This window comes from Muntiacus reevesi, chromosome 2 (genome assembly GCF_963930625.1).
Source record: "Muntiacus reevesi chromosome 2, mMunRee1.1, whole genome shotgun sequence".
NCBI classification, from domain to species: Eukaryota; Metazoa; Chordata; class Mammalia; order Artiodactyla; family Cervidae; genus Muntiacus; species Muntiacus reevesi.
In genome coordinates, this window is record NC_089250.1 from 157,211,491 (window position 1) to 157,220,685 (window position 9,195).

General features: G+C 39.5%; 1 pseudogene; it reads right to left on the reverse strand.

The window, feature by feature from the left end:
• Positions 1-6,983: 6,983 nt before the first annotated feature.
• On the reverse strand, positions 6,984-7,559 carry LOC136158328 (ferritin heavy chain pseudogene; annotated as a pseudogene).
• Positions 7,560-9,195: the final 1,636 nt, after the last annotated feature.

Sequence of the window (9,195 nt, forward strand, 5' to 3'; positions counted from 1 at the left end):
GTAAATTAGAGGTAATACAGTGGAAGTATCCAACACATAATTCTGAAGAACGAATGGCAGCAGCTCTTAAAACTAACTACTAAGGCCAACCATTCGGACAATGTAGCCACCACTGAGACGCAGAGGCTGAACCAGATAATCTCTAAGGTCCCTTCCAGCCCTATGAAGCTGTTATTTCAGCATATCCGGTAGTTTCTATTTAGAGAGATTCCTAGAAAGAATGTGGCAGCAACTTAGCTCAACTATATGAGTGACCTAATTCTTCTTTAATCAGAATTTGTGTAGTTTTAAGAGTGAGCCTATAGACGAAAACTAGACAGGTACATTGCTGCCCTGCAGACATAGAGACCAGACTTGTGGATGCAGTAGGGGAAGGAGAGGGTGGGAGGAGTTGAGAGAGTAGCATTCAAGCATATGCATTACCATATGTAAAATAGAGAGCCAGTGGGAATCTGCTCTAAGGCACCAAACCCAGTGCTCTGTGACAATATAGAGGGGTGGGTTGGGGTGGGTGGTGGGAGGGAGGTTCAAGAGGGACGGGACATATATATATCTATGGCTGATTCATAGGGCAGAAACCAACACAATATTGTAAAGCAATTATCTTCCAATTAAAAATACATTTAAAAAACTAGACCAGTATAGAGAAAAATGAGAAATATTGTGCTTTGATAGTACAGTAGGGAAGTAGGGATAGTATTTTTTTTTAAATTTGAACAGCTTGTTTCTACATATGTTAATCTGGTTTCTAGAAGAAATAAAAATTCGGCAGAAAAGTAGAATATCCAATTTCTCTCGTTCTGTCTATTTGCAGTATATTTCTTAAAAGTATTTTTATTATAGTCAGCAAATGAAAATCCTCTATAGAAAGAAAACAGTAAAAGAAAGGTATCAGAGTTAAAAGACTTCACAGCTGACGGAGCTAAACCTCCTCTGTATGCTCATCAGCCTTGGCTTATCTCAAAATACTAGAAGCAAACTGTGATTCAACCTGCATCCCTTGCACAGTGTCAAGTCGTTGCAGTAGAAAGTTCTCAGAACTATCTGTACCATCATTGTAACATTCACTCAGTTCTTGGGCATTAAATTTAATCTTCTGTTCCTGCTCCATGTCATTAAACAGTGCTTTAAACTTCATTGAAAAGTCAACTATTGAGACCTAATGCTGTACTTTTTATGTTGGGCATCAAGCACAAACATTTATGGTTCTGAACCTGGGTTTCCTTGTGTTTAGAGGAGACTGCAGGGGAACAAGAGTGGAAGTGGGAAAACCAGCTAACAGCTATTATAACAATCCAGGTGAGAGGTGATGGTTGTTTAGGTTGGATGATAGGAGTAAGGGAGGTAGGAGTTGGATGATGGACATGGCTAGCTAGCTGATTCACTCTTACACCCCTTATGTCTAGGGTATGTGGCATATAGTACTTGGCACATAGTAGGGACTCAATAAATATTTGCTGAGTGAATGAATAAATGAGAAATGAATTTCGGTAAGGTGACTTCTTCAAGGCTCTGTTTCCTCACCCTTAAAATGGATGTTAGGGGATGGAGATAATAATATCCACCTTTGAGGGTTATCATGAGGACTAAGTGAGCTAATTCCCTTAAAGAGCTTATCACATTTCTGAAACATAAACATACCAAGATGTCTTTATGAAACACATAAATATAAAAAATTTGGGGAAGGGTTTACCTTTGGAGAAATGGAGGAGGGTATTATTATTATTCTAAAAATAAAGCTAGGAAAAAGGTATTGGAATTGTAAGTCATTTTTAACTTTTTTTGTGTGTGCCTTTCATTACTTTTTGAAATTTTTCTAAAATGAATGTTGTGGAGTAGAGACAAAAATGAAATGATAAGGTCACTCAAAATTTCAGGTTTTTAGAACTTCATAAATACAAGGTTATTTTTCTGCTTCTTCCACTTGGCCCATTTCTCAGACTCTTTGAATGTGAATATCAATGCTTATCACCTCTCCCTCCTGTCTCTCTTTTCATTTGAGTAAAGTGAGCTTTTGAAGCTATTACAAAACAAGAACAATAACCTAGTTCATCCTCAAGGTTTTGAGCCTCTCATTTCCTGTGAAAGAACAAGCACATCCATTTAGTAGCTAAAAGTCCCTTGAGCTGAAACTATTCATCATTGTAACTATACTCCATCTGTCTGAAATTTAAGTTATCACTAAAGAAATGAAGCTCCTTTTTGGAATTTATAAATCAAATATCCCAAGAAGGATTCTGGTGCTTTTTAAATGTGGGCACAAAGATAACAGCAAGATACTTGGTTGGAAGGAAAGGAAAAGGCAGAGGTCACCAGGAGACTTGATTATTAAGTTTAATCTTAGGGCCATATCAAGAAATAATTATGGGGACTTCCTTGGTGGTCCAGTGATTAAGAATCCACCTTCCAATGCAGGGAACACAGTTCCATCCCTAATTGGGGAACTAAGATCCCACCAGAGAGATGCCCCTGTGCCACAACTAAGACTCAACACAGTCAAATAAATAAATTAGTAATTTTTTTAAAAGAAATAATTATACTAGAATAAACTCTGAGATGTAAGCAATGCAAACAGCATAGCTATGCAAACAGCATAACTCTTCCTGGGCAAAAAGCCCTCCCTGAATTTTCTCTTACTCTCCTGGACTTCAGCACCTTTTTTCTGTCTGCCTTACTGGTGTTAGTGTGCTTCTTCCTAAGGTTTGTCCCTTGCGCACCTTCAGCTTCCCTGCTAAGATCCAGCAGTCAGTGGCTCTCAACTCTGATTGTACATAGGAAACTCCTGGGAAAATTTTTTTAAAAGAGTGCCCGGGCCCTATCCAAGCCCGTTTAATTTAGAATCTTTTAAATTTAATTTAATTTCCTGCAGATCCTGGGTATCCCTTCTCCTCCCTCCCTCTTCCACCCCTTGCCACTTTTTAGGTGATACTGAGGCTGAAACTCCAATACTTTGGCCACCTCATGCAAAGAGTTGACTCACTGGAAAAGACCCTGATGCTGGGAGGGATTGGGGGCAGGAGGAAAGGGGGACAGAGGATGAGATGGCTGGATGGCATCACGGACTCGATGGACATGAGTTTGAGTAAACTCTGGGAGTTGGTGATGGATGGACAGGGAAGCCTGGCGTGCTGCGATTCATGGGGTCGCAAAGAGTCGGACGTGACTGAGTGACTGAACTGAACTGAACTGAATGTGTAGCCAAAGTTGAAAACGACACCGACAATTAAAGCTTAAGAGGTGACCCTTTCCAGGGAGAATTTGCTTTTCTTGGGGATTTGAGAGGCCAGAAAGCTGTTAACACTCGAAAGAATATAAAAACAATATGAACAATGGCAGTGATAATAGTGATAATATTATTAATATAAATACTTGATATTCACTGAGCTTTAAATGTGTTAGCCACTTTAATTTTCAACAACTCTGTGAGATAGTTACTATTATTGTTAATGTGCCCATTTTAATATTACTCAGCCATAAAAGGAAATGAAATTGGGGTCATCTGTAGTGATACGGATGGACCTAGAGTCTGTCATATAGAGTGAAGTGAGTCAGAAAGAGAAAAACACATACTGTATATTAACATATATATATGGAATCTAGAAAAAATGATTCTGATGAACCTATTTGCAGGGAAGAACAGAGATGCAGATGTAGAGAATGAACAAATGGACACAGCAAGGGGAAGGGGAGGGTGAGATGAATTGGGAGGGTAGGATTAACGTATATACGCACCACTGTGTGTAAAATAGCTAGCTAATAGGAAGCTGCAGTGTGTGGCACAGGGAGCTCATCTTTGTGCTCTGTGGTGACCTAGAGGGGTACAGGGGAGCGGAGGGAGTTTTCGGAGGGAAGGGATATATGTATACATATGGCCAGTTCACGCTGTTGTACGGTAGAAACAAACACAACAATATAAAACAATTATACTCCAATAAAAATAAATAAAATAAAATTTTACAAATATACCCATTTTACAGATGAGGAATCTAAAACACCCAGAATTTAAATAATTTGCCAAGTAAGTGATACTCAAGCTGGGATCCAAACACTGTCTAGCATCAGTGCTTATACTTTACTATGGAGTATGCTCATCTTATTAGACACACCTCTGGCATTTTATCTCCTCCTTTTTAGGCCTATCCACTCATACTCCAGTGGGCTACACTTTAAAAGCAGAATGTGGCTAATATTAATATATGCAACTTCTCTGCTATAATGTAATCTAACCAAGAGACTCCATCCCCTGTTTTTAAAGCAATGTCAATTATTGACCAGAATTCTGAGATTCTTTTTGGACTCTAATTCATGAGATAAACTCACAGCATAAGTTAAAATCATGTATTTTCTATAAATTGCTCATCAATCAGTATATAATGTAAGATAAAGCAGTAAGCATTTTTCTACAAAGAATGGTCTTTCTGTTTCTGGCAAATTATTCTTGGCAATGTAATTAGCCAGTTGGGTTATTGAAACAGATGGGAAATGTTTCTTCCAAATTTTTAGAACTGAAATGATTCTTATTCTGTTTTGTGATAAATGTCAATTAAAATAGTTTCCCTTCACAGGAAAAATTAAGAAAAAAAAATAATTTAGGAAGGTATCAACGCTGACTGCCAGGGGAAATTTGTTTCTGCAGTAGAACAAGCAAAACAAATCAAATCCTTAAGCTTAGGAACAGACTGTATTCTGAAGTCAAGTTTACATCTGAAGATTTTTATAAAATTTATTGGAACAGTTCTGGGTACCTCTATTTTTAGCAAAACAAAAGATTCTTATTATTTGTTGAATTTGATCTAAAATGTTACTTTTAGCTGAGTCCTGACACATTCTAACATGACTGGAAAATGTTCTCTGTGTTGACAAAGAAGCAAAGGTCTTAAATATTAAAGGCAAAATGGACCATCAATCAGCTGGACACTCTTAAACATTCTTTGTAAACTGTGTCTAAGGCCCTTCACCATGGGTCTGATCAACAAGCAAAGAGCTGACAGCAAGTAGTAAAATTAAAGAATTCTTCGTGAGCACACTGTGTTTATTAATGCTTTTCAAATACACTATCTTAAGTTGCATTTAAAAAATGCTACTTATACTGGAAATTTTTGCCTAAGATGTTTTTAACTATGGCATCTGATGATAGAAATCTAAGTAGAATTTATTTAAAAGGACCCTGGAACAAATGAATACTCATCTGTGCAAAATTCTAAGTTTAAATAATTGAAATGTTCTTTCTAATTTCAAGGTAACTTTTGGTCATATAGGGGTTTCCACATGCTAAATTTTTAGTTTTTAAAATTAATAAATATTTCTTAAAACTCCATTATTTCACAAGTGAACCACTTTTTTCTTTTTTTATAAAAAAGACAAGGAAACATCTTCATCCAGCTCCCTAAATCTTGGATGAAAAATATTGACATTTTGACCAACATGGAAAGCATTCAAATTTTTTCATAAAAAGAAAAAGTTGGATTCATTATCTTTTTTTTCTTTAAATTTATTTTTATTGAAGTATAGTTGATTTACGATGTCATCTTAATTTCTGCTGTACAGGAAAATATTCTTTTCCACTATGGTTTATCACAGGATATTGAATATAGTTCCCTGTGCTACACAGTAGGACTTTGTTTATCTACCCTGTATATACTAGTTTGCAGCCACTAATCCCAAATTCCCAATCCATCTCTCCACAATCTCCGTTTCCCCTTGGCAACCACAAGACTGTTCTCTATGTCTGCAAGTCTGTTTCTGTTACGCAGATAAATTCACTTGTGTCATATTTTGGATTTCATATATGACTGCTATCATGTGGCAGTTGGGGCATTTGTCTTTCTCTTTTTGACTTATTTCACTTAGTAGACTAATCTCTTAAGTCTGTCCATGCTGCCGCAAATGGCGTGATTTTATTATTTTTTATGACTGAGCAGTGTTCCGTATATAAATGTACTATTTCTTCTGCTAAATGTTCTTCTGTCGATGAACATTTAGGTTGCTTATGAGTCCTGGCTATTGTAAATAGTGCTGCAGTGAACACGGGTGCATGTATCTTTTCAAATGAACATTTTCTCCGGTTATATGCCCAGGAGTGGGATTGCTGGATCATGTCTTCATTATTTCTTATTCTCAGCATATAGCAGATTTTTATTCGCCTTTTTAGGAAGGACATATTAAACTAGTTTGCTTTCTGGTAGCCCATTGAGGATAAAAATGTAGACTTGATGACTTTACAAAACAATAGAAAATTGAACCAGTTTTGAAAATTGCCCAGGTAGCTCTGCAGCAATGCTGGGCACCCTAGCGGGGATCTTGATGTATTCTGCTTGCACAGAACGAAGACAGTTCAGTGTTTGGTGAGACAACCTCAGAAGGTGGCGTGATACCTGTGCTGGGAGTTGCAGTCTGAAAGCAAGAACAGCAAGGGTTTGCCCTCCCTCTGCTCACTGTCCATGCCCACACCATCATGGCACATGGTGGGAACCTTTTCCTAAAAGAAGCGTGCCTCGGAGTCTTCCTTACACCCTCCTCCCCCAGTTATTACACCTGTTTTTCTAGATTTGATCACATTCCAGATGGCATTGGTGGTAAAGAACCCACCTGCCGATGCAGGAGACGTAAGAGACGCAAGTTTGATCCCTGGGTCTGGAAGATTCCCTGGAAGAGGACACAGCAACCCACTCCAGGATTCTTGCCTGGAGCAACTTAGCACATATACACAAGTGTGTAAGTAACTAGAAGTATTTATCAGACAAGCTGGCTGCCTGTCTCTATTCACCTCCCTTTTTTTCCTATAATTTTTCACTTGTGTCCATCACTCTGCTCCCTCCCTCTTTTTTTTTTTTTTTTTTGGGTACCAAATTACTTTATTTGAAGGAATGGTACTAAAGAAAGAACTTAAGTAGATGTTTTGTTACAACTTATAGAAAAGGTGAAGGTAACCCAAATATGCATGCACTGCCTTGGTGACCAGGAGTCGCCCCTGTGGCTGTGGGAAGCCAGCCCGAGGCTCAGCTCTCACTGTGTCCCAGGGTGTGCTTGTCAAAGAGGTACTCTGCCCTGCCAGATCCAGGGGCCCCCATCCTGCGCAGGTTGGTTACGTGGTCACCCAATTCTTTGATGGCTTCCACCTGCTCATTCAGGTAATGAGTCTCAATGAAATCACACAGATGGGGATCATTTTTTTCAGTGGCCAGTTTGTGCAGTTCCAGTAGTGATTGATTCACACTTCTTTCCAAGCACAGCGCACATTCCATTGCATTCAGCCCATTCTCCCAGTCATCACGGTCTGGTTTCTTGATATCCTGAAGGAAGATTCGGCCGCCTCGCTGGTTCTGCAGCTTCATTAGTCTCTCAGCATGTTCCCTCTCCTCATGAGACTGGCGAAGAAAGTACTTGGCAAAGTTCTTCAAAGCCACATCATCGCGGTCAAAATAGCAGGACATGGACAGGTACACACAGGAGGCGTAGAGCCCCAGGTTGATCTGGCGGTTGACGGCGGCCTCCGAGTCCCGGTGGTAGTTCTGGCGCTCCTGCGAGGGGGAAGCGGTCGTCATGGCGGGCGGATGAGGAGGGGCGGCGACGGCGACGGGGGCGCTGCGCTGGAGCGGCGGCGGGGACCTTGGGCCGGTCGGAGGGTGTTGTCAAGTGGTGACGAGGGCTGGCTCTGAGTAGCCTGCCGGGGCTGGGGGGGGGGACGAGCAGCCGGGTTCCGTTCAAGCCCTGTTGAAGCAGGAAACCGCGGCGACTCTCCGCGAAGACTGTGCTCCCTCCCTCTTGTTTCTGGTGTGTGACCCTGGAGGTAGTTGGAAATGGGGTTGCTCTAATAATGAAGGACTAAAGGAATAGTAAGTTTTCCATTTATGAGCAAGCTTTCTCTTTGATGTGTAGGTCAATGTCTATGTAATAGGAATTACTGGAATGTTAAAGGAAAAGAATGAATAGATATTAAGTGCCTATTGATAGGGGTTACTACTGGTTTGATGACATTATGGCCTGGGATCCAGGAATGCTAATATCCTACCTTAACCGACATCCACCCCTCCCCTTGAAGTTCCTAAAGTGGGATGGATATATGTACAAGGACTAATGAAAAGTCTAGAAAATCAAAGTGCCACTTTATTATTATCTGGGTCTGCTCCCAAAATTCTATGTCAACTTGCTGTTAAAATGGATTGGATTTAGGGATTTAGAGACAAGACCCAAGGGGGTAGTATGGGAAGTAGAGAAGGAAATCTCTCTTTCCTTCTAAGCCCAGATCTAAATCTTACAGCCACTCCATTGAGATAAAGAATGACAAGAGACTCCAAGCACACTTGGTCAGAGAGGAGAGGGAGATGATGACCTCAAGCGGGCTGTCCTCTTGTTGCTCTCGCTACTTGATCAGATGAAGCAGCGGGAAAAAAAAACCTGTTACCTCCATGCATGCAGTGTTTTACACACGCAGTGATCTTGAACACTAGTAAAAATAATCCATCAGTGTCCTGGAACCTGATCCATCAGATTACAATTCCTGATTTTTTAAAGGGTGTTGGGAAGTTTGTCAAGTGCCCAGAAGTCTACACTTACTATATTGATAGTTTAAGCATATTATTTTCTATAATCTTTGGAAAACTTCTCTCTTTTTCACTCTTGAGTGACCTCATCCAGTGTTATCTTTTTTTTTGTTTGTTTAAAAAAGTTTTAATTAAAGATAACAATTCCATGAAAGGAGAGGATAAAGAATGGGATGACAAGAAGTATTTGGTCTTAATAAGGCAATACAAAATAGATCCATTATCAAAGACCATTTAATTTTTAAAGATCAACAATACCAAAAGCATAAAGTGGAGTATAAGAAAATAGTTTTTTATAAGTATGATTTAATTAAAGCTGTTTACAGTTATTCTCTCCCACAGTAGTTAAGCATGAATTTAAAAAAGAATAAGAGATGAGAAAAACAAGCACGCGCAGCACACAGGGTTAGAGGAGCCAGCATGCAAAGTCTGTGGAACTCGAGGTTTCACTGCAACAGGAATGGGACCAGATGCGGGTGGCCTTTTTTTTTTTTTTTTCCTATTAGGAAGAAAAAAAAGAAAAAAAAAGACTGCAAAGGAAACAAACACAAAGTCATGTAACTGCCCATTGCCCAAGACGACAGCACTATAGAAAACAGTTGCAAGTTAATTCTTAGAGATGACTAGAGATTTTTCAGTGTTTACACAAAAG